At 33.6% G+C, this 27,161-nt stretch overlaps 1 pseudogene; it reads left to right on the forward strand.

Annotated features, from left to right (window-relative positions):
* Positions 1 to 26,369, forward strand: part of LOC149536532 (microtubule-associated protein TORTIFOLIA1-like) — a 77,815-nt pseudogene extending 51,446 nt beyond the window's left edge.
* Positions 26,370 to 27,161: the final 792 nt, after the last annotated feature.

Genomic DNA, 27,161 nt, shown 5'->3' on the forward strand with positions numbered 1-27,161 from the left:
CACTAGTTGGATCAGCATGTTCCACTTTAATTGAGCTTTGTGCATGGTCACCTATTTATCCAAGGTGTAGCTTCATTAAAATTTTCCATGTAGCGAAGTTGTCTCTATTAAGCTTGTGAAATTCTCTCTTAAATATCTTGATCTTTGTGCTTATAGTACCTTTAAACTAAATCAGTAGATGGCTTTGATACCAATTGTTATAATTCTTTAGAGTAACTAGGGGGGTGAATTAGTTACTCAAGGTCCATTAAAAGTTTTCACTTATCCTAGTGAGCCCATTAAACATTCATGCATCCAAGCTTATCAATCTAAACTTGTAGGTTACTGATGTAGCAATAAAACATGAAAGATCAACACATAACACAATGATTTATGTCAAAACCTAATTTGGAAAAAATCACTAGTAACATGCTACTTGGTTTCTCACTCTTCTAAAGTGATGCCTTGTGAAATGCCTACCTTGTTAAAGGCCACAAAACACACTATTAGGTGTTAACCGGTTAAGGGATTTCAACCACCCTATTAGGAGTGAGCTTGGTTAAAGGACTTTAGAACAGTCACTTGGAATGTCACCCTATTAAAGGATTTCTCAATTGTTGTTGGACCAAGCTAAGACCATAGGATTTTCCCTAACTGATACAATTGCTAGAGAGTAACAATAAGGGCTTTTTGACCTAGTTTAACTTACAACATAACTTGTATATTTGATATCTCTATTTAGTTTACAACTCTACTTAGCTTTCAATCTCTATAGTTTTGACAACTTTTCCACTCTTCAAGCTTCTATCTCCTTGAACCTCCTTGCTCATTGTGCCAATACAGTCACTCCTATGGTCACTTATCGAAGAACAGTCATTGTACTATATTCTTCCTTCTCAATGCCTTAACCTTGACACCACACACTCTCTCCAACCTTGTTTTGCTTCTTGACCTATAATTCCTTAAGTAAGAGTTTAGAATACTTTTCCTACTCTAATTTCCCACTCTCATTTTGGGTTTGAATGGATTAGGTAAGCTATGATGTATCTTCCCCTTATCATGTTTCTTCTAGAAACATCATGTGGAACCCACCTGTATTCACCTATACATGGTTAACCTAGAATTTTGTACCACTAGCTCAACATCCTTATCTTCCATTTGGTTCACAAAATTCAAGGTAACAAACTTATCAACTTAGATCTAGCAAATCTTTGACTTTTCAAATAATGCAACAACTTGACACTATTGACTTTCTAATGCTCGACACTTCTTATGTTACTCGACACCTACTACATTTTCACTCGGTATCAACTATGTTTTACTAATGCTCGACACCTATTACATTTTTCTTGACACCAAATAAGTTACTCGGCAGACACTAGATTTTCTATTTACTCAACAGATTCTGGAAATCTACTCAGCATGAACTAACTTTTTTTGACACCCACTAAAGACTTTATTTAGGCTTTGCAAATAGTCTTTTTTATAACTTGTTTTTCTTAAGTTCTTAAGTGTAGCCAACATTTGTATCTTCTAGTATATTGCCAATATATTATTTCACTATTTTCTTAACTAATCATTGCACTTCATTACAATATCATAAATCAACCTTTCCTCTAAGTGTTGTTGTTACATCTTATTGATTAAATCCTCGTAATCAATCAAGTAAGTGATAGTTCTTGGATCTTATAAGCAATTTTCTCACCAAAAAATAGTAGGTTTGACATCAATGACAAAAAAATGATTGAAACATACTTCTTCAACAATCTCATAATTCATGAATGATCTTTTCAATCAAATTCCAATAGTGATATGTGCAGTAAGAAAGTGATAATAGATATCTTGATGATGAGATCAATGAGTGTGCAAGGTACGAGGTTACACAGTAAGAAGTTCTAAAGATTGTGAGCTAACAATGTTGTGTAATTTTAAAATAATTAATTATCTAAAAGAGGTCCTATTATAATGAACTAGAAAGCCTCAAGGATAACTCAAAAAATTAATTTGAGGATATGGTATAAAGGAAGTTTATTGACCTTTTGGTGAAGTGTGTATTCAAGTGTGATATGTAAAGTATTTGGTAATGCGAGTAAGAGTTCCAAGGGATTGTTAGATGTCAGGTTCGTGATATGGTATCGAGATCAGAAAAGGAAGTCCAATGGACATGATAGAGGAAGTAAAAGTACAATTCATTTCTATTATTTTGCAAAGAAAAATATGAATATCAGTTGAATAGTGAGTTCAGTGATCTTGGCCTTAAATTTGTTTGGATAGTGAGTCCATTTGCCTTCTACAAGTCCTAACAGGGTTGGAGTCTCCTAATAGGGATTCAAAGTCTCTTAATAGGGACCCATATGTACTGAATGTATTTTATTGGCTCCTAATAGAGTCCATCCTCTAATAAGGAACATTTATATTAGTACATCATTTTGTGGGTACCATACCCATTGGGTTTTTTCCTTCAATTAAAAGATTCCCTAGTTAACATATATGGTGTTATTGTGTATGAGTATCTTGTTATGTTTGTTGATTATATTGTTCACATGCTTTAAGGTTAATAAGATTGATAAGTTCCTTATAAATGATTCACCCCCACCCCTCTACACTAGTAAATTTGGACTCAATTTTTAATGAATTTTGGTCAAAATTTTGACCCAAGTTGGTTGAAATTTTGACCAAACAATTTGTAATAAATTTTATCGTCAAAATTTTGACCAACCTGCGAGTTGGTCAAAATATTGACCAATACATTCATTGAAAATTTTAAATTTTTGCAAGCTCTAATTTTTCATTGTTAGTCAAAATTTCCATCAATGTTTGGTAGAATTTTTTAAGAATTGGTGGAAATTTTGACCAATTCTTGGTAGAAAACTATCAAGAATTGGTCGAAATTTCCACCAATGTTTGGTTGAATTTTTTTTTATGCTATATCAAGAAATTGTTTCTTATCCAAGCCATTTAATTTGTAACCTTTTAAATCTCTACAAAGATAAAGTTGGAGCAGGAGAATTTTTCTTCTCAAAGGTATCCACTAATTGTAAAGTAGATGCTTTACAATTAGAGGACACCTTTGAGTTTTCTTTACAATTAGAGGACACCTTTGAGAAGAAATATTCTCTTGCTCCAACTTTATCTTTGGAGAGATTTAAAAGGTTGCAAATTAAATGGCTTGGATAAGAAATTATTGCTTGATACATCATGGACCAAAGAAGAACATAAACATATAGCATTGACATGTATTCTTTGAAATGAAAGAATCTAAGAATGTAAGCAAAAGTAGAACTATTCAAGTGTAACATGCCTCATTATCCACTCTTGATATTGCCAAAGTTGACAGAAATTTTTTCAACTGTGAATAATGATATATTATATAATCAAAGTAACAATGGAATTTCATATTCATGATAGTCAGTTTTCAAAGTATAGTACAATACAACACATAAGTTGGAGAAGAAAAGTATCCTAAACTAAACAACACTATATGAAAATTATGAATTTTATTCCATAAGAACTTCAACACTGGAACAACTACTTTTGAAGTTTACTATGGAACAACTACTTTTGAAGTTTACTTGTGCAGTCATTTTTCTCTTTTTTTAGAATTTAATGATTGAAAAGTACTTCAGTTTCTTCAAATTGTTATGGAAATCATAGTTGCACTTGTCAATCTAAAGAACTTCCTTTATATTTCACCTTGTATTCCAATTGCTTTCTCCCTTAAGACAGGAATAAATTCTATATAGCATTCAATCATCACTTTAGCAGCACTACAGGAATGCCATTCAATTAAAAGTAAGAATTGACACAAACCAAAAGAAATCCAACTTTCCACTACAAAACTTATATTGGAGCCAAAATTTTGTCCAATTGTAAGTTTCCAAATAAATTGGCATCAAATACAGTGAATAATAAATTCCCTTTCATGTTCAAAAACAATTAGTAAAGCCTCAGTAGCTTCACCATGATTTATAAATAAAAACCTAACCTTTGGAGGAATTATCTTCTTGAGGTTTCATTGTAGGGAAGAGCAAGATTTCCTGAAAATGGTGTATAGTTATTAGTTCTTCCATCAATTATGTGTCATTAGAAATAAGCAATGAAGCAAATAGAAATGACCTTAATATTCTAGGAGTCAGTCAAAATCATACCAAGATGATCTATTCACATTCCCCATCCACCAATTGGTGGCAACCCATACTCTAATGTAGAACAAAATGTTTCATCTAAAGCCATTGCTTCATCATCACCAAATTGCCTATCCTGAAATATTTAAAAATGTGCAAAATGAAAAGTATTAGAAAAAATTTAGATAAAATATTCATCTACAACAAACAAACATGCAACTTTGGAAATTTTTTGAGAGTTTAATCCCTCATCTTAAATTTTTAACATGAGGATGCAGCTACATCATGTTCCTACCATAGTGCTTTGTTTTAAAGTTGAAATTGTTGTGAATTGTAATAATAACATTAGAATGTTGACATTTATTTATCATTAATCAGAATTCTTTGACTGATAATTGTAGTAATAATATTGTTAGATGAACATGTACTATATTATTACTGCAATAAGTTAAATGTGATGTAATTATTGGCATTAGTTGAGGAGAAAGGTGTCACAAAAGTATTATTTTCTTTTGCCAAAGCCCAAATTAATATCTGAGATCAATGTTTCTAAGGTTATCCCTTGAAATACATCACATTTGAGAAGCCAACTTCTTTGATCAATTCTAAATAGTTCATAAGATTTTCTAACATGAAAAAATAGCTGGTATGTGCCAGAAGATAGATATTGAACAAGAAGATAATATGCAGACACTGACAGTCAATATAATGCCTATAACATTAGGTAGTTGGTATTTTAAATTTATTTTTACCAAAATGAAGTTTTTGAAGTGAAGAAAAAAACTTGTTGGTTCAAATCAATTAAATAAGAAAAGATTGTTTTATGAACTTCCATATAGAATCTAGTGAGAATTAAAACAAATGCTAAGATAGAAGCAAGATAGGAAACCACTACACTCATTGGAGGGTAAGAAAGTCCCTAGAGAAAAATGTCTTATCAAGAAGAGTGGATCCTCAAGTCAATCAGTCAAAAGAATCACTGGTTATTAAAGATATACAATTTTATAGCAAGCAAGTAAAAATATTCCCAATACTATATCTAACTATTAAATTACATTTCAGGCCTCTTCTCCCAATAATTGATAGATCTCACACAAAGCATTAGCAATTAGAATTCAAGGAGCCAATAATATTTTATACTAGGAAATTAAAATTCAATTCATTTTATTCTGATGTTTAGTAATATACTAGAGCACAGTCATTATACTGAAACATTATATCTGCAAAAATAGGTAGAGTAATTATATTGCAAAGTTTTGATCAAATGCAAATCTATGCAAAAAGAAATTCGAATAGTATCTCATTAGAATAGTATGTACACTTACCTACCTATAGCAGCACTATTCGTGTGCTTCCTTGAGATCAAATTTGGAACTATTTACCCTAATCCAGTTGATAGAACCTTCACTCACAACATCGCACAAATTAAATCAATTTAGTATTTGCTCAAGCCTAACCCCATTTGAATGAGACAAAGATGTCTTTACCAAAATCACTTCCATTAAGAACTGTATTCTAAAACTGATGCCAGAAATATACAATGCTAGAGTAACTATCTTACTTATAGTCATAACAATAAGTGCACTAAGAGCACCAGAAAAGACAATGGACTATGGATGACACATTGCCATGAGTGTAGCAATAATGAAAGTCTCATCTCCAATCTTGTACAGATAAAAAAACATGTAATCAACATACTAGAAGTATTAAAAATCATACTACAAGAAGCAATTATGGTGCAAAGATCCTAGTGAATTCAATTTAAAAGAAAAATATTCAAAAATAGAATACTACCTCACTAACAATGATAATAGACTAACTTACAAAAAAACCATCAAGAATACCCAGCCAGGGGATTCCAAAGCACCATTAATTATATTCAAAATTGCAAAATTACAATTCAATGCAAGTATGGCACTCTCTACCTGCATCAACAAAAAGTATGATTTAATAGATTTAAGTAATGTCTTCCTTGAAGATAATAAAAACATTTAACTTGGTTTATGACAAACATGCCAACTAACATACAAGGCATTCTATAAGAAAACACAACATCCATGAATTAGGTAGCCAATAGTTGAATCAAATCATACATTTAATATCTTCCTAAAGAAATATCTTGACATGTATTTAGGCTATTTGTTAGACATTAGAAACAACCTCCAATCTATTTCTTAAAAAAATTCCTGATTTTGAGTACGGACATGATAAACATCCTTCAGATGGATGTGCATGTTTCACAATAGAAAATTTACCTCTAATGACAAGCATGTCTCATTTAATCAATAATAGGAGCAAACTAAGTGCTTTTCAAATTGGACTAATATTTACCTCTAATGTTTCTTTTGAAATAGTTATTTTTTCTTGATGACAAAAGTCTAATTTGGTTGAAAAGGCCATGGCATGGGGGTCATATGGGTCCTCATTGTAGCTAGTCGACTGTCCACTAGTGAAAAGACCTCATTCTAATATGAAAATCTTGAAATCAAAGAGAAAAATTAGCAGAGATTGGCTTTGAAAAAAATTGTCTTTTAATTAGCACAACTACATTAGAACTATAGTAATTAGACTCTCTCTAAGAAAACCATAAAGACTAAGTGGAAAGTGAAACAAAATGACTTGGAATGGACTATCTCTCTAGGTTTTGATGACATACCTCCAACTTTAGCTAAACTCTCCAACTTTGGGTAAACTTGAGGAAGGGAGTCATCCAAAAAATGGCTTGAATAAGACTATTTTTAAGAAGCTGAGTCTTTTCTCTATTTTGGATTAGCCTTTTTTAACACATTCAAATCTTCTTAGTAAATCAGTCCATCTCTAGCCCAAGTTCTATGTCAATTAATAGGATATATTACCACACAAATTAAAAAATCTGCAGTTTAGAAGAATGTCAAGAAATTAGGAGATGAAGATATTCGTAGGAAATATGAGTCATCATGTGTGAAAGGAACTTTGAAAGGTGAGTATAGGAAAGTAGGAGAGATAAAACTAGTATAGTATGTTAACATTATCAAATTTTCATTGAACCTGAACAGATATGAATCATATGGAGCAAAATTTGTGATCAATTTTTTTGGCTTAGAGACAAACGAGGCAAGATTACTAAGAAGGTTTTAGAAGTAGTCACAAGCTTCAATGAATGAGGTGATGTATCTACTCTATGGATTACTAAGAAAGATTTGGTTATATAGTTGACAAAATTGAAATGGGATTGAAGAGCTATGACAGTAGAAGATATTGAGCAGGAAGATGTTACGGTAAAAGTTCATTTTCTGAATTGAAAGATAGGAGAGGTTTATATCTAGATCATGGATCAAGATACAAAGATATAGAGATAGTGGGAAAATTGGAAGCCCCAGACGCTTAGATTGTGACACCAAATGTGTTGTGACTGGCCAACATTTAGATTTGAAACCCACTATTGAGACAATTCCTAATGAGAAGTAGAACACAAGTGATGTACACAGAAATAGTTTTAAGATCCAGTGCAATGGCCACAATTCAAATGAATTGGATATGATTACAAAACAACTTGTTCAGATTGAAAATCAGCAATCCAACTTGATTGAACTTATGAAGGTAACTTGCCAAAATCTTGATATTTTTAGGTCTACAAAATATCCCATTGTTTTGAATTGGAAGAGCTAAAGACATATGAGTTTATAGTCAATATCATAACAAACTTGTTAGTTATAATTCTTTCAAGAATAGCTATCAAGTATTGCTCCTAAGATGCCCTTCAGTTGACATCTATGAGAAATAAATACCATTCAGTCTAATTGTGTGCAATCTATTTCTTTTTATGTTTTCTAATAATGATCCATTCATCTCTATTACAAATCATATATTCAATAGAAAGATAAAAGCAAGGTTCTATTATTTATATTCAAGTTTCTCATTTCAAATTCCAACCACTTTTTATTGAGTCCAACCTCAGACCTTCTAATTTGTCATAAGTGTTTCTGGTCACTATTGCTAGTTTAACTACTTGTTTAGTTGTTTTTTAATGACAAAAATCCTATTATCTTCTCACCTATCTTAGTAAAAGGCTAAAAGCTCTTATGATAAATTTCAAAATTAGTAAGGTGATTGTAATTTCTATTGTCATAGAATCTTTCCCAAGTCCAACATAGTAAAAATGTTCCTTTTGTTTCCTAAGGATTTGGAAAGCTTACAGTACAACTCCATGGGTAAGGCTCAAAATTCTTTGACAGATGTTACAAAATTCAAAGGATCGCTAAGATATTAGTGCAAGTGCATGGAAAGTCAAAGTGAATTAAGAATATTTGCAACATATAGGGAATAAGAGATATTTTATGTTAACTCCTGAAGAGTAAAAGATAATTTGCAAAAGAAGGCTACCCTAGTTTGTCCTTAAGTTATTATTGACTTTAAAATTAGTTGGTACTTCTTGAAAAAATGTATTTGGAAACTATAAAAATTTTAAAGTGCTAACAACTCTTTTGATTGTGTCAGTTATTTAGACTTCTTGATAACTCTAGTTGGTAAACTTAATTTTTGCTTCCAAGATTTAACCATGTAAGTTTTGAGTCAAATTCATCAACCCATGTTTCATGAGTTCTGGTTCACAAGAACCCATCTCTCATGAAAATGAAATGAACACTACACTCACTACATCTAGGTGAGAAATCATGATGAAGAGGCCATTGTTTAATCTCACCATCCATGTTTCTTCAAGCTTAATATTTTTGTGGTTTTTGCATTGAGAAATCATGATAAAGAGATGTCTTAAGAAAGAATTGATACACATGTTCCCATGGGAGTACTTTATCTATGCTTGTGAATGGTAATTGTTACCACATATATTTTTCTTGTGTCTGGGAATGGTTCAGTCTTGAGTCTTTTCTTAATCTTGAAGTTGAACTTGAAGTTTTGTATGATTTCAACTTCAAGTTTGAGCTTACATCAGCCTTCCATGTGTCAAAGTACACTTCTTGTCCTCATGTCAGTCTTCGTGAAGTCGAAGTTGAAGTTGAGGTTCGATCCATCCAAACTTTAACTTCAAATTCGATGCCAATTCGGTATACTAACATATTGTTTTCATGCAGGTTTCCAATCTCTGAACCAAACCAAGGTGGGCCCTAATAGAAACACTTCCCAAGGTAGGTGGATTAATAAATTAGAACTTTAAGGCAGTACATGTTCAGAAATGGAAATATCTTGCGAAAGGGAAAATTTTTCATTTCATGATGACATGGAGTGCTAGTACGTGTGTTGATTTGATGGGCATTTATAAAAAAATTACTTAGAGAGTATTTCCAATGCATGGTGCATGCATAAGTAATTATTGCATTTACTTTCCATATTTGTCCTATAATTTACCTTGTAATTCATCCCTTAAATGCATTCATTTTACCTCTTTTCCCACTCATTTTTCCATTTGCAAAGAAATTCCAACACCGCTGAGTAGGGAGAACAAATCGCAAGCTGTAGCTCTGTTAAACTGTAAGTGTTTTGTCATAACCCTTGGAAATTTAATTTGTGCTTGCTTTGTTTTGGAAGTAATTCAATTTGTATCTTTCCAAACCCAGTTTTCAATTAGCAAGTCATGATGTTATTTAATCCTAAAATGCACAAGTTTGAAAAGCCATTTTTGCTTAGTTACTTGCCTGAAATTCGTGATACATTTTGGTTAATAAAAAATTTCCCAAAGTCATCGAGAGAACTAGAAACACCCAGTCAAGTCCCATTCATCAAAAGCTAGCTAATAGTGGGTTACTAGAAGCTGTCACCTTTCCCATTGCAATCACACACCTAGATATTGTTATTGAGTGTGCAAATCATTATGACCCAAACACTACAAGCATCAAGAAAGTTTCAGGGGAGGTAATAGTTAGAATTAATAGAACTAGTGTCTATTCAACCTTTAAAATTCCCCACAAAGACCCCTATGAGCCATGGACATTTGAAGAAGTAGAGTACCTATATCCTGAAGGGAAAAATAGCTATGATAGTAGCCTAGCTCAATACTGGCTCCTAAAACCTACAGAAGGGGGTTCAAGGTTGCCCAAACCTTTAACTATCAAGCATTTCATAAAGGAAATTGTAGACCTTGTACTCCTACTAAATACGAATAAGGGTAATGAACATACATTTCATTGGGAGTCTTGGATGTATTTCTTAATTCAAAAGATTGTTGAAGGAAGTAAGTTCATTGACTTAGCTAACCTGATTACTAAGAATTTGCACAAAGGTTTAATAGCTGTCAACAACTCTGGTTCATTTTTCTTATCTTCCTATCTGATTTATATCCTAACAGCATCTAAAGAAAAATCTCCCACATGCACCTTGGACCGATAAAATGCCCATTTACCAGTATTACAGTGATCTTTAGGAGGTTGTGTTATGTAAGGAGTTTAGAAGGGTAAATGATAGGCTATCTAAAGAAGCCATGCAAGTTGTACAAATCTATGGGTACTTTTATATTAAATTTCCTAGGTTCACATACATTAGGATGGGTGGCTTTTCTGGTGAACCATTGAAGTTACCTCATTATTGTCTAGACTCTATAGTTTTATCTTAAATATGTAGATAGTTCATCTTTGTGGTAGAGTCTTTTGAGATTCCTAAGAGATCTTCTTCTGTATTTTTTTCCTAATGAAATTGGATATTATAGATGCGCCAGCCTAAAACAAGCCATGTTAGCAAAGGAATCATTGGCTCATTTGTATTTTAAACCCTTCTCCTCCCTAGAAATATTTTGATTATTCAAGTTTTATCAGAAATAATTTTAAAAATGTAGTCTCTCTTGTGCACACTCCATAGTTGGAAGATTATTGGGAAAATTGGTTTAATGAATTTGAAGTAAGGAAAAGGCTGTGGTCACGCCTGACTATTAAACAAATCATTATGTTCAACATGGATCTTGATACATGTGGGCTGAAGGAGGAGGATTCTAAAGAGGTGCTTGATCCATTCTACATCAACCAAATTGAGTGCATGCCCATTCCCAAAATTGATTGGAGAAGGAGGGAAGAAGATGATTTTTTCCCTTGCACTAATGATGTGCTAGCTAGAACCGCCAATCGGATAAAGTCAAAAACTGTTGTCACTTTTGACCTTTCTGGGAAGTTTTCAAAAATTAAAAGTAAAAAGGTTCCCAAAAATAAAATAGAGATCACTAATCAAGATATTCATGATCCTGTTGCAGGTCAGGTTGAAGTTGAAGTTGAAGTAGTTCTAGAGCCACTTCACCTTCAAGTTCAATAGGGTACGCCTAAGGCAAAGCGGGTGACCCCTTGAAGCATGAGGAAGGCATTAGCCACCAAAAGCAAGGGTACCATAACAATTGATCTCAAGGTAGTAGAAGAACTACCTATGGTGAATAGTGTACCTGAACCTCAAAACTTGCCAATAAATACTAAGCGTCTAGAAAGTACTCTTGCCTTAGCCAAATTCTCCCCTACTACCAACATAAAATAGATCACACCCAAATGGTTGGAAACTTCTGTGGAGAAGAAGAGGAGCATGGTCCCTCTTTGTATGCCAATCAATGACTTAGTCAACAAATGTCTAGGAAAAACACCCAAAGTGAAGAAGGCAAGAACTAAACCAAGGATCAACTTTGATAAGAATTCTAGGTGTTGGTTAGCTAAGATAGGTACACCACCAGATGCAAGCTCACGTGAGTCATTGGCTTCTTAGGATTACCAGATAACTAAAGTTGATCTATTGAAAGGGAACCATGAGGTGGACATGGAATTCTTCGAAGCCTCTAATAAAAAGATTGTACATAGGGTATGGAAAGATGGACAAGAAAAATAGGAAATGAAGGAAACTATCAAGAACATGGCACAATATATTAATGCTATCCTTCATCCTAAAGCAAAGCTTATTAGAGAGAATGTCAGTGATCATCGATGTGTCCTTTGAAACTAACCAACAATCTCTTGAGAACTTGTAAAAATGTAAAGCAGTTGTAAAAACATTAGGAGAATGGGTGCAAGGTGTCCTAGATGACACCGTGAAACATTTAGGTCACCTGGATAAGGCTTTGAAAGAAATATTAGTCATTACTAAAACTGTGGAAATGAGCAATGAAGGATATGAGAAGGAAAGAAATAGTTGGGAAAAGGCAGTGATATGGATAGAAGATGTCCAAGAATTTGGATTGTAGAAATTCCAGGTTGAATGTCCTATGACAGGCTTAGATGAGAAGGCCCTGTATGTGATCAAAGACTATATTGAATGGAGAAACAAAGCATTGATATAGGTTGTGACTAAGATCAAGGAAAAACTGTAAGAACTTAGGATCATACACCAGATAATTTAAAATGATCTTAAGTGGTTTGTCAAGTAATTCACAGGTAAGGAAGATGACTTTGTTGCCCAATTTGAAGAGGTAATCAGGGATGTTCAGAAAAAGTTCCAAGAACTCTAGGACAAGAAGGCACCAACTAAGAAAGATTTTTCTAATGTAGCACATATGAAAGCCATCCTAATCATTAATTTGAAGCATTTAGAAATGCATGAAGAGAAGATAGTTGAGCTAAAGAAAGAAAAAGAAATCTGGAAGTAGTAGTTTGCCTACATCGTTCTGCCAAATCAGTCCATCATGTTAGCCTTTTTGACTGCTTATGAAATGTGGAAAGTGGCAAGAAACATGGCCAATGGAGATGGTGCTACCTAATTGAAAGAAGTAGTTATGCATAGTTTCTTAGTTGTTCTTTTTTTGTCATTTTTCTTTTCTTTCTTTCTGGTTAACAGTTATGTTAACCAAGGGACTATCTTACTCTTGGCAGGGTAATTTTGGCATCTATCCAGCCCCATGCCTATAAATATGTAATAACTAGTATGGAATAGGGGGAATCTCTAGTAGATTGATAGACATAACTATTTTTGTTTGTGGTTTAAATTTCAAGTTTTAGAAGTAGCATTTCAAAACTTTGCAAATACGAAGAAAACTTTGCAGTTTGATTTTGGTTAAAGACTTTGTAAGTAGATACTATTATCTTCTTGTTTAAATTAGTATTTTTAAATATACTATTTATGCGAAAGCTCTTAGTTGTGTTTGTTATTGATTCTGAAGTTGTCAATTCAGAATTTGTGATGCTATGAGTAGTTAGTTTTATTAAATCTGCCTACTTGATTGTTTAATTTTCAGTTATGTGGATAATCTTGATAATTAAAATCAAGTGGTTCTTCAGCATAATTTTTTTTTTTTATATTGATGAGACAAAATAAGTTGATTCAACAATGTTAGTAGATGATATTCTAAAAAGGTCATTCTATTGAGTTATAAGATCAAAAATTCTTTACTTGTAATAAAGGCAGCTGTGCCTGTTGTTATTGAAGAAACTTTAAGCAGAGAATTCATTAGACTTGTGTAGGAACTCATTTGTTGGTATACATTTTTTCTCTATTTTACATATAAAAATTATATGGGAAAAATTGTTTACTAACAGTTTTTGGCGACTCCACTAGGGAAGATTAAAATGGTTTTTCCTCATCACAAAATTTTCCCAATACTTCAACCAGGCTTAAGGTTTGATAATACTTAAGAGGACATTATTTTAGATCTAAGTACACAAGCCTAGAATAGTTTGCAAAGGTTAATCAAGTGCTTGAAAGAGAACAAGAAAGGGTAGAACTCATTACAGGTGTACCAATTGCTAACGAAGAAGCGATAGTTGATAGACTAATCCCAAGGCCATTCAAACTATTGAATGTTAGTCTATATTGTGGTAAACTGGCTAGTAAAAAGTATACTTGAAGTGAATAAAGGAAGGGGTTTATTGATGAGTCTTATGAATTTGTGAGGAGCCTTAATTTTTCCACTGATCTCTCCAAGAAGTGAAAGAAGTCTGTCAAGAGTAAAAGTAAGCCAACTTCTACTAAGAAATCAACCCTCGTACCTGCAAGTCTTCAAGCCCTAATCTTACAAAGGAAATTAATACCTTCTCATTTAAACATCCAACCTTTGAATTTCATTCCACCCAAAATGGATGCTAACCCGTGGGGTGCACAAGTAGGTCCCTTGGTTCTTGGAGGTAACTTACATACACTTCCTAAAGGTGCTAGAGAAGTGTTACCCAAATTTTATGGTGATGGAAATAAATCAACTGATGAACATCTCAATGCTTTTAATACTACATGTACAGTCCTTGTTGTTGCACATGAAGATGTGGCTATGAGGATATTTGTACAAACCTTAATTGACGATGTTGCTAACTAGTTTTATCATCTCCCACAAGGGTCCATTACTAACTGGAATCATATGCGTACTACTTTTGAAGATAGGTTTAAATCTACTAATGGTGAACATACCTTGCTACTTCAATTAACCCAGTTAAAAATGGAAGTACATGAACCGATGAGAGATTTTGTAGCAAAATTCAATAAGATAATTCAAAAAATTCCTACTACCAAGAGACCCAATGATGAAAATCGTAAAGGATTCTTTGTTAATGCAATGCCTCCAGACATTAGCTTTCACTTAAGGAAAAATAGAGTAGCAAATGTTGAAGCTGCCCAAAGACTGGCAATTGAACTAGAAGATGACCTTTTAGCTGCAGGGAAATGGAAAAAAGAGATACAGAGTTCCAAACCTCAACCATCTTCCTCAGAGTTCAAAAGCTCATTAATGATTTGATGACTATTAAGAAGCAACTCCCTAAAATGAATACATATTACCAAGATATTCCAAGAAAATATCTAGGGAAAAGTAGTTTTTAGGGATAACAGCTTACATTACCCTCAAGTCAATAAAAATTACAAATTGAAGCTCCACCTAGAAAAAATAACCTGTTTGTTTTTCATCTTAAAAATGATCATGAGGGAAGTTCTTGCCCAAAAAATATTAGATATCGGCAACTTGAAGCAAAAAAAGTGGCTTCCACTAATGTAATAATAGAGGAAGAACCTTCTGAGAACCTGGTGACTCCATAAGCTATTACCTCAAGTATGAATTGGATTTTGACAAGGGTAATGACATTTTATTAACCTTGGAAGAGGCTTTGTGTTTGGTCTTGACCTGAGGGCAAAGAACCACAATAGTTGATGTTCATGCTAAAAATAGTATGACTCCTACTTAGACCAAGGAGCAAAAGGCAAAGGGAGAAACTAAGGGTAAGTCATCACCTGTTTTAACAACTACTCCTCAAATCTTGAAAAGGGTTGATTCTAATTCTACATTTGACATTGTTGAGTTTTGTAAAGCATCAAGGATACAAATCTCTCCTGCAAAATATTTGAGAATGAATCCTGGAGAACTAAATAAATTGATTGAATATGTTAATCAATCATCTCCTAACATAGCAGCTAACCAGATCAATGAAGTCAAGGTTTTAGGAGATAATGAAATAGTTGCTCAATAGAAGAAGGAATCTTCCAAGGGTAAGAAATTTGAAACACAAAAGTCCCATAAACAAGAAGAGGCAATACAACTAGAAAAAATTAGTCCTGAACCTTGCTATAATCACAAACCTAATCCATTCTATGCCTCCCTCTTTCTCCATGGCTTTAAGCTTAGCAACTGCATCATAGATTTAGGCACTTCTGATAATATAATGCTAGCAATAGTAGCAAAAGCTTTAGATCTTCCTTTAACTAAAAAATTTGGCAAATGGTATTCTAGGGATTCAAAACAAGTACCTTTAATAGGTCAAATTAAAGATGCCCAAGTTTATTTAGCTACTTACCCTTAGAAAAGAATTAAGCTCACCATCCTAGTAGCAGACATGCTTACAAGTTATGGTATGCTTCTTAGCTAGGCTTTCTGTTGAGACTTGGGAGGGGAAGTTAAAATGGATTGGTCCCAAGCTATTATACCTATGGGGAAGGAGAAAGTAACCATGTTACCTGAAGCCAAATCCAAATATATAGTCTTTCCATCTGATGACCCCAAATCTAAAATCCTTTATCAAGAGATTGATTTTGCTAACTATTTGATCTTGTCTAAAAATGAGAAAACAAGTGAGAAATCAGCAAAAGAAGATTCACTGTGGACTCTTGAGTTTGATAGGAGCTATTTTTCAAATGGATCTGGGGCTAGTGTAGTATTGATATCAACTGATGGTGACAAATTCCTTTCTTCTTATAAACTTTCCTTTGAAAATACTAATAATATAGTAGAATATGAAGCTTTACTTCTAGGTATAGAAGAAGCCAAGAGGAGAAATATCAAATTGCTAAAGGCAAGAGGAGATGCTGAATTAATAGTGAAGCAAGTTAAAGACATGTTCTCAATGAAGAATCAAAGGTTAAAACACTACAGAAATCATGTATGGGATGAAATTGAAGGTTTTGATGCTTTTGCAATTGAAGTAATTCCCTAAGAATAGAATGATAAAGCTGACTCCTTGGTAGTATCAGCTTCTTTGTTAATTGCCCATTCTGATTTTATAAATAGAAACTATTCAATGGAGATCACTCATAGATCCAGTGTCCTTGATAATAACAACTAATGGAAAGTATTTAAACATGATGCTCACATTAATGCTTTCTTGCAAAGTATTGAAAATTTTATACTAACTATTTTGAAGGCTTGGATGTTGAATGTAGAGAATTTTGTCCTAATCTCATTGATGAGAGTGGTGTGTTACAATTAAAAGGGAATTTAATACACAAAGGCCTGGTTGAGCTTGAAAAACTCTTTGATAGGTGAGATACTTTCTTAGCTCAAGATTTAACACCTAAAGAAAATCCAAATGCTGATTATGAAAAGGTGAATTTGGGAGATAAACATGATCCCAAAATTATCAATTTGGGAACCTATTGTGAAGAAGGTGAGAAGGCTAGATTCATCAAGCTCCTTAGAGAATATATAAATGTCTTTACCTAGTCTTATGATGACTTAAAGACTTTTAGAAATGGTCAATTCAAACACCATATTACTTTGAAACTAGGTACCTCTCCTTTTAGGCAAAAATTGAGAACATATAATCCAAAAGTTTTTGATGTAATATTTAAGGAAATAGATAAGATTCTTAAAGCTCACATTATCTTTCCAATTCATCATTCTACATGGGTGGAAAACACAATACCAGTCAGAAAGAAGAATGGGGAGATAAGGATTTGTGTTGATTTTAGAAACTTTAATCAAGCAAGTTTGAAGGATAATTTTTCTTTGCCAATAATGGATCAAATTCTTCAAATAGTTGTTGGTTCAAAAATGATTTCATTCCTAGATGGTTTCTTAGGTTATAATCAGATAGAATTTTCTTAAGAGGATGAACACAAAAAAACATTTACAACACCATAGGGCACCTTTGCCTACAAAAGATTGCCTTTTGGCTTAATAAATTTTGGTGCCACCTTTTAGCGAGCTATGAATTCAACTTTTGGTAACTTATTGGATAGATGCATCACAATGTGACAATTTTTTCAAGAAGGTCAAAGAAACACCTAAAAGGTCTGACGAAAGCGCTCCAAAAATGTAGGGAGCATGGAATTTCATTGAACCCTAAGAAATCAATTTTTTCTGTAATAGAGGGAAAGTTAGTTGGGAACATGGTCTCAAAAGAAGGAATCAAAATCGACCTAGAAAGGGAAAAAGCTATTCAACAATTATACCTTCCTATCAATTGCAATGGCATTAATTTTTTTTTTGGACAGAACAATTTCCTGAGAAAATTTGTACCTAATTTTACAGAGATCGTCAAGCTTATGGCCAAATTACTTAGTGAAAAGTAGAATTTTAAATGGGATGAGCTAGCATCTAAAGCATTCGAAGAGGTAAAAGTGGCTATTGATAAAGCTCCAATGCTTTTTCATCTTGATTTCAAAAGAGATTTTATAATGTATTGCTATGCATCAGAACATACCATGTCTGGAATATTGCTTCAAAAAAATGGTAGAGGAGAAGAGATGCCTATCTCTTTTATGAGTGTTCCATTGAAGAAACATGAACTGAATTACTCCTTGTTTGAAAAGCAAGCCTTTTCTATTGTGAAAGCAGCAAAATACTTATGGTACTATATTTTACATTCACATTTGGTAGTTTATGTGCCATCCATTACTGTTAAGAGTATCCTCACAAAGCAGGATGTAGCAGTCAATAATGGAGCAACATGGGTAACAAAAGTGCAAGAATTTGATCTAGATATCCAACCAACTAAATTGGTTCAAGGACAAGGGTTGTGTAAACTTATTGTAGAAAAAGATAAAGAAGAACCTTACCCCAATTGTTTATTTGTTGGCTTGAAAGATGAAAGGTTTTCTAACATAGCTTATTTCTTGACATATGAAGATGTCCTAATAATTTAGAAGGAAAGGACCAAAGGACTCTTCAACACAAAGTAGCAAAGTTTGTAATCATTGATGATGTCTTGTACAAAAAAGGTCTAGATGGTATGCTTTTAAGATTTGTTGATACTAACCAGCAGGAAAAATTACTGAAAACCTTCCATGATGGAGCCTACGATGGTCATTTTTCATCAGAAATGATAGCTTTTAAAATTTTAATAAGTTGATACTATTGGCTAGGTATGTTTAAAGTTTCTTATCATTGGGTAAGGAATTGTGAGAAATGTAAATTATTTATCGGGAAACCACAATTAGCCACTCTCCTTCTTAAACTTGTGATTATAGAAGAACCCTTTCAACAGTGGGGATTGGATTTTGTAGGGCCTATTAATCCAAGTTTGAGAGTAGGACTTACACACATCATATGTTTAGACAGTGCTACTGATTATTTTACTAAATTGGTTGAGACAGTCCCTATTAAAGCAACAACATCACATGTAGTGTGTAAATTCTTGACAAAAAATATTTTGACCCATTTTGGTACTCCCAGCAAAATAGTGACTAATACTGCACATAATTTTTCATCTTGAGAAATTCAATTGTATTTCTTCGATCATGGTGTCCAATTGTCTCATGCTTCATATTATTTCCCTCAAGGCAATGGATAGGCAATGTCCACCAATAAAAACCTGGTGAATATTATAAAAATGTTGGTAGATGAAAAAGGAAAAGATTGGCACAAGAGGTTATATGAAGCAGTTTGTGTTGACAAAAATTCTCCCAAAAGAGCCATAAGCATGACACCTTTTGAACTGGTGTATAGATTTGAAGCACAATTGTCCCTACCTTTGGAGCTAGCTACTCTGAATTTTCAAAAAGCAATTGAAGATGAAATTTTTTCCATCGAAAAAAGAATACTGTACCTCTAGAAAATAGAAGAAGAAAGAAAAGAGTTAGTGGATCATATCAAAAACCATCAATCAAGGGTCAAAATAATTTTTGATCGAAAGGAAAGGCCATGAAGATTCATGAAAGGAGATTAGGTATTGTTGTGGGACAAGAGGAAAGAACCTAAAGGAGCCCACACCAAATTTGAGAGCTTATGGAAAGGCTCATTTATGATATCTAAAGAACTAGGTTCAAATGCCTTCAAGCTACAATAACTTAATGGAGATGATCTTCCCCTATCCTATAATAGGTAGGACCTCAAGCTGTACCAATTTTGAATATGTTGTTTGTCTCATTGTAAATACCACCTTTTTGTTTTTTGTTGTTTAGTTTCTTCATTCTTTGTGTTATGTTTTTGTCTTTTTGAGTCAGTCTGCAAAACCAGAGTCCCTGGGTTCATTGATGATCCTTCCACTTTCATTCCCCAGCTAGAGTCGATTGTTATCACATATATTTTTTGTGTGTCTAGGAATGATTTAGTCTTGAGTCTTTTCTTAATCCTAAAGTTGAACTTGAAGTTTTGTTTGACTTCAACTTCAAGTTCGAGCACGCATCAACCTTCCATGTATCGAAGTCCACTTCCTGTCCTCAAGTCGATCTTGGTGAAGTTGAAGTCAAAGTTGAAGTTTGATCCATCCAAACTTCAACTTCAACTTTGATGTCAATTCGGTATACTGATGTATTATTTTGATGTAGGTTTCCAATCTTTGAGCCAAAGCAAGCTGGGCCCCAATAAAAACACTTCCCAAGGTAGGTGGGTTAATAAATAAGAACTTTAAGGTGGTACATGTTCAGATACAACAAGATCTTGCAAAAGGTAAAATTTGTCATTTCATGATGACATGGAGTGCCAGTACGCATGCAGATTTGATGGGCATTTATAACAAATTACTCAAAGGGTCTTTTCCAATGCATGGTGCACAAATAAGTAATTATTGCATTTACTTGCCATATCTATCCTACGTCTGCCCTTGTAATTCATCCCTTAAATGAATTTATTTTACCTATTTTCCCATTCATTTTTCCATTTGCAAAGAAATTCTTGTACCGTTGAGTAGGGAGAATGAATCACAGGCTATAGCAGTGTTAAAATGTAAGTGTTTTGTGATAACCCTCTACAATTTAATTTGTGCTTGCTTTGTTTTGGAAGTAATTGAATTTTTATCATTCCAAACTCATATTTCAAGTAGGAATTCATGACGTTATTTTGTCCTAAAATGCCCAAGTTTGAAAAGCCATTTTTTCTCAATTCCTTGCCTAAAATCTGTGATACATTTTTGGTTAATAAAAACTTGTTCGATGTCATAGAGAACTAGAAACACCTAGTCAGGTCCCATTCATCAAAAGCCAGCTAATAGTGGGTTACTAGAAGTCGTTGTCTTTCCCACTACAATCACATGCCCAGACCTTTTTATTGAGTGTGCAAACCATTATGACCCAGACACTAGGAGCATCAAGAAAGTTTCAAGGGAGGTAATAGTTAGAATTAACAAAACCAGTGTCTATTCAACCTTTAGAATTCCCCACAAAGAGCCCTATGAACCATGAATGTTTGAAGAAGCAAAGCGCCTATATGCCAAAGAAAAATGAAACTATGATAGTAGGGTAGCTCAGTCCTGGTTCTTGAAACCTATAGAAGGGAGTTCAAGGTTGCACAAACCTTTAACTATCAAGCATTTCATAAAGGAAATTGTAGACATAGTACTCCTACTGAATAGGATTAAGGGTAATGAACATTCAATTTATTTGGAGTCTTAGATGTATTTCTTCATTCAAAAGATTGTTGAAGGAAGTAAGTTCATTGACTGGGCCAATCTGATTGCCAAGAATTTGCACAAAGGTTTAATAGCTATCAACAACTCTGGTTCATTTTTCTTATCTTCCTATTTGATTTATATCCTAGCAGCATCTAAAGAATGGGAAAATCTCCCACATGCACCTTGGACCGATGAAATGCCCTTTTACTAGTATTAAAGAGATCTTCAGGAGGTTGTGTTATGTAAGGAGTTTAGAAAGGTAAATGATCGTTCTAGGAAGGCTGGTCTTTGAACTTCAAGGTCATGAAAATGATAGGCTATCTGAAGAAGTCATGCAAGTTGTACAAATCTACGACTGCTTTTATATTCAATTTCTCAGGTTCACATACATCAAGATGGGTGGCTTTTCTGGTGAACCATTGAAGTTATCTTGTTACTTTCTAGACTCTGTAGTTTTATCTAAAATATGCAGACAGTTCATCTCTATGGTGGAGTCTTTTGAGATTCCTAAGAGGTCTTCTTTTGTATTTTTCCTTATTGAAAATGGACATTATAGATGCCCCAGCCTAAAACAAGCCATGTTAGCAAAGGAATCATTGATTTTTTTGTGTTTTAAACCCCTCTCCTCCTGGCCAGATTTTGATTATATAGGTTTTGTCAGAAATAATGTTAAAAATGTAGTCTCTCTTGTGCACACTCCATAGTTGGAAGACTATTGAGAAAATTGCTTCAATAAATTTGAAATTACGAAAAGGTTGTGGTCATGCCTAAGTGTTAAACAAATCATTATGTTCACTGTGGATCTTGATACATGTGGACTGAAGGAGAAGGATTCTGAAGAGGTGCTTGATCCATTCTACATCAACCAGATTGAGTGCATGCCCATTCCTAAAATTGATTAGATAAGGAGGGAAGAAGATGATGTTTTCTCTCACACTAAAGATGTGCTAGCTAGAACTGCCAATTGGATAAATTAAAAAATTGCTATCACTTCCAACCTTTCTGGGAAGTTTTCAAAAACTAAAAGTAAAAAGGCTCCCAAAAAGAAAAAAAGAGATCACTAATCAAAATATTCATGATCCTATTATAGGTCAAGTTGAAGTTTAAGTTGAAGTAGTTCCAAAGCTAGTTCAACTTCAAGTTCAAGAGGGTACCCCTACGGCAAAGTGGGTGACTAGTTCAAGCACGAGGAAGGCATCAATCACTAAAAGCAAGGGTACCATAATAGTTGATCTCAAGGTAGTAGAAGAACTACCTATGGCGGATAGTGTACCCGAACCTCAGAACCGGCCAGTAAATACTGAGGGCCAAGAAAGTAGTCTTCCCTTAGCCGAATTCTCCCCTACTACCAACAAAGAATAGATCACACCCAAATGGTTGGAAACTTCTATGAAGAAGAAGAGGAGCATGGTTCCTCTTTCCATGCCAATCGATGACTTAGTCAGCAAATGGTTGGGAAAAACACCCAAAGTGAAGAAGGCAAGAACAGAAGCAAGGATCAACTTTGATAAGAATTTTTGGCATTGGTCAGCCAAGATAGCTACACCACTAGATGGAAGCTCACACGAGTCATTGGCTCCTCAGGATTACTGGATAACTAAAGTTGATCTAGGGAAAGGGAACCTTGAGGTGGACATGGAATTATTTGAAGCCTCTAATAAAAAGATTGCGCATAGGGTATGGAAAGATGGATAGGAAAAACAGGAAATGAAGGAAACTTTCAAGAACATGGTGCAATATATTTATGCTATCCTTCATCCTAAAGCAAAGCTGATTAGCAAGATGTTGGCAATCGTCGATGTGTCATCTACAACTAACTAGCAATCTCTTGGAAACTTGTACAAATCTAAAGCAATTGCAAAAATAGTAGGAGAATGGGTGCAAGGTGTCTTGGATGACACTATGATACATATAGGTTACTTGGGTAAAGCTTGGAAAGAAATATTAGCCATTACTAAAAAGGTGGAAATGTGCAATGAAGGATATGAGAAGGAAAGAAATAATTGGGCAAAGGTAGTGATATGGCTGGAAGACGTCCAAGAATTTGGATCGCAAAAATTCTAGGTTGAATGTCCTATGGTAGGCTTAGATGAGAAGGCCTTGTATGTGATCAAAGACTATATTGAATGGAGAAATGAAGCATTGATACAGGGTGTGACCGAGATCAAGGAAAAACTACAAGAACTTAGGATCATACACCAGATAATTCAAAATGATCTTAAGTGGTTTGTCAAATAGTTCACAGGTAAGGAAGATGACTCCATTGCCCAATCTGAAGAGGTAATTAGGGACGTTTAGAAAAATTTCAAGAACCCTAGGACAAGAAGGCACCAACAAAGAATCATTAATCCGAAGCACTTAGAAATACATGAAGAGAAGACAACTAAGTTGAAGAAAGAAAAATAAATCTAGAAGCAACAGTTCACCTACATCAATTTGCCACATCAATCCATCATCTTAGCCATTTCAACTAGCCATGAAACATGGAAAGTGGTGAGAAATATGGCCAGTGGAGATGGCGCTACTTGATTGAAAGAAGCAATTATGCATAGTTGCTTAGTTGCTTTTTTTTTTGTCATTTTACTTTTCTTCCTTTCTGGTTAACAGTTATGCTAACCAAGGTACTATCTTACTCTTGGCAGGGTAATTTTGGCATTTTTCTAGCCCCATGCCTATAAATATGTAATAACTAGTATGGCATAGGGGGAATCTCCAGTAGATCGATAGACAAAACTATTTTTGTTTGTGGTTTAAATTTCAATTTTTAGAAGTAGCGTTTCAGAACTTTGCAAATATGAAGAAAACTCTATAGTTTGATTTTGGTTAAAGGCTTTGTAAGTAGATACTATTGTCTACTTTTTTAAACCAGTATCTCTAAAGATACTATTTATGAAAAAGCTCTTAGTTGTGTTTGTTATTGATTTTGAAGTTGTGAATTCAGAACTTGGGATGTTGTGAGTAGTTAGTTTTATTGAATTTGCCTGCTCAATTATTTAATTTTCAATTATGTGGATAATCTTGATAATTAAAATTGAGTAGTTCTTCAGCATAAAAGTTAATTTTTTATTGATGAGATAAAATAAGTTGATTCAACAATGTTTGCAGATTGTATTCTAAAAAGTTCATTCTATTGAGTTTTAAGATCAAATTTCTTTATCTGCAATAAAGGTAGTTGCACCTGTTGTTATTGAAGAAAATTTAAGTAGAGAATTCCCTAGACATGTGTAGGAATTAATTTTTTGGTATACATTTTTTCTCTATTTTACATATAAAAATCATATGGGAAAAACTATTTACTGACAGTAATCATGATGCTTGTAAGTTATAGTTGCCCCAAAATGTCTTTGTCAGCAAGCTTTGATATGTTCCTTAGTAATGTGCTAAAGCCTAAATCTAAAGATATTATATTTATATAGGCTCTTGTGTTCTAAGAAAAAGTTGGCCCACTAGATGATGTTCATTTAATAGAGTCTACATGATGAGTGTTCAAGTGTTGCTCTGATTATTTTCACTCTCTGCTTTTCTCTAGGCATTTTTAAACAAATATGTTTATCCTTTTATTGGATAATTTTATAAAGATTATAATAGATTATAGGACCAAGCATAAGTTGTATTCATTGTTGATCTGGCTTTTTAGTTGATTTTATGCATGCCTAGATGGAATTTAAAACTTTCTGGGGGCCCTATGAAGTACAAACACAGATGATAGATCAATAATTAAATGAGCATACAATTTTATATGTGCTTAGTACTTCCATTATTTGTAGTTGTTTGCATTTTGTTTCTAGATAGTGAAAAGCTGAAATTTTATTTTCAATTGTTGTGCTTCCAAATGTTTATGGGAAGCTCACAAGATGGGTCGCATTCTCTAGAAAAAGGGTACATGGTTTAGAAAGAACTGTAGATGAAATGGCTCAGAGTCCTTCTCTATCAATTGGTAAGATTAGTACTATTGAAGATGGAAGGGCTACTTGTTGTAAATTCCATAGTTCTATGCTTTTAAGCTCCAAATTTTGGAGGAAAAATGAAGGCAAATACCCACCTGCACAACTTACCGCATCTAAGGGGTCATTAATGAGTAGATCTGGAAGAGATGCATCATACAGAGTTGAAATGGGGACCAATATATGGGATAGGAAGTTCAAAGGCTTGTGGGGTGGTTTTATAGTGAATTCCTTTGTAGATGTCTGAGGGACATCAAAGAGGGTGACCACTAAGTTTATTTCAAATGACACTCAGAGGTCTATATTCAAAAATTTGAAAGGAAATCAAATATTTACCAAAGCACATGACATAAATAGGTTTAATGAGAGTCCCTTGGTAAGGAGTACATTGCAAGTATCAGAAGATGAAGTTGTTTCTTTCTCTAGTATGTACGTTGCAGACAAGGATGCAAAAATAGAGGTGCATAATTCTATGAAATAAAATTCACGGCCAACAACCACTGACAATTTATTGAATAGCAAGGTAGGTCAGGGCAGTGATAATTTTTGGAGTGTTTGGACACGAATAATAGAATCTCTATGGAAAGGGGATGTGGAGTAAGGATTTGGTGAGGTCCTTTGCATTGGGGATGATATCTTGTTGATTAGGCTTATGAATTGGACTAGTCCTATGCTGGAACATTTATCTAAAGGAACCATTTTGGAAATGATGAAAGCTCTTAAACATTTCTTGTTGAATCATAAATTCTTGGGTTTAGTAATCCCCTGGATTCAACATCGGATTTATCAAATGAACCTATACTAATAGGATGTGCATTCTTTTTTTGGGTATAATGATAATTATAGTTTATTTCTTTAGCTAAAGGTTATGATTTTTTGTTAATTCCAAAGATTATATCGGTGTAGTCCCTTAAAAAAATTACTATGACTACATCATTTATATGTCATCCCCCATCTCTTTGTTATCAAGAAATTGTAAGAGGTCTTTTTAAATATTATATCCCTCAACATTTGCATGATTGTTATAGAGACTAGTCCAGATCAATAGTGGGGTTCACTAATTTTTGTTTTGAATCTAGGATATCATCTGTGCCCAACATTTAATTTTCTTTTCTCCAAATTTTTGTAAAGTATCCAAACCAAAGCACCATTTTGAAAGAAATAACCAATATAAGTTTCTTATATTATTTCATTTATATTACATTTTTTCTTGATGCTTAGGTTGTTAATTTTATTGCAAGCAATGGCTCGGATTATCTGGGCCTCTCTCTTGATATAAAGAAAGACATGTTATCAACCTTACAAGAGGCTTCATCAAACATTTTTCTAATCCTTGAAATAGAAACTTCATTGCTCAGAGTGCATCCAAGTTGTCTGTTCTTTGGATGGTGGAGTCATTGAAAGGAAGGTAATTGGAGGAACATAAAATATTTTTTGTGTCAACACTACTATTTCTTCCGATGGAGATTGACAAAAAATGAGTCGAGAGCTTCTCTTTGTTATCTTCTTTAGGCATGCAAATGTCCCAATCGAACACTCACTTCCACCAAAGAGTATGTTGTTCCTTTGTCATGGACACTAGTCCCATAGTCTTGTTAGACTCTCAACATTGTATTCTTTTGATAGAACTTGATATTTAAACAAGATATTTCTTTCCAAGCCCTATAATTTATTAGAAAGGTCACATTTATGAATAGTACATCTGCAAGGAAGTGTGTCAATATTGAACATAAGACCAACATTATAAAATGATCAGCATTGAGAGTAGTCAGCTAATTTTTTGATTGTATATTCATCATTTAAACCTATTTATGATTTCAATTACTTAAGTAAAATGAATCTCATTGATATGCCAGTGTTGCAACTCACCTTTCAGAATTATCACAAACATTAGACTTCATTTTTTAAGGTTCGGGATTGATTTCTTAAATCTTAAACATCTTTCAAAGCTATAACTTAAATAAAAAGAATCTGTGAACACACAATCAATTTAGGATTGGAAACATTTTAATCCAAACCTATTCCACTATTAGTACTCAAGAAAAGTCATGTTAAAACTATTAGTTTGTTTGACATAATGTTTCAGTATTGTTATTTATGACTAGTTCAAACCTTTGAATCATTAATAAAGATGAGTATCGAGATACACCTTGACCAAACACCATGCAACACTTCATTAACAAATAACGCCATGCGAAAAACTT

The sequence above is a fragment of the Cupressus sempervirens genome, chromosome 10 (genome assembly GCF_028749045.1).
Source record: "Cupressus sempervirens isolate cs-2001-9-10 chromosome 10, ASM2874904v1, whole genome shotgun sequence".
NCBI lineage: Eukaryota > Viridiplantae > Streptophyta > Pinopsida > Cupressales > Cupressaceae > Cupressus > Cupressus sempervirens.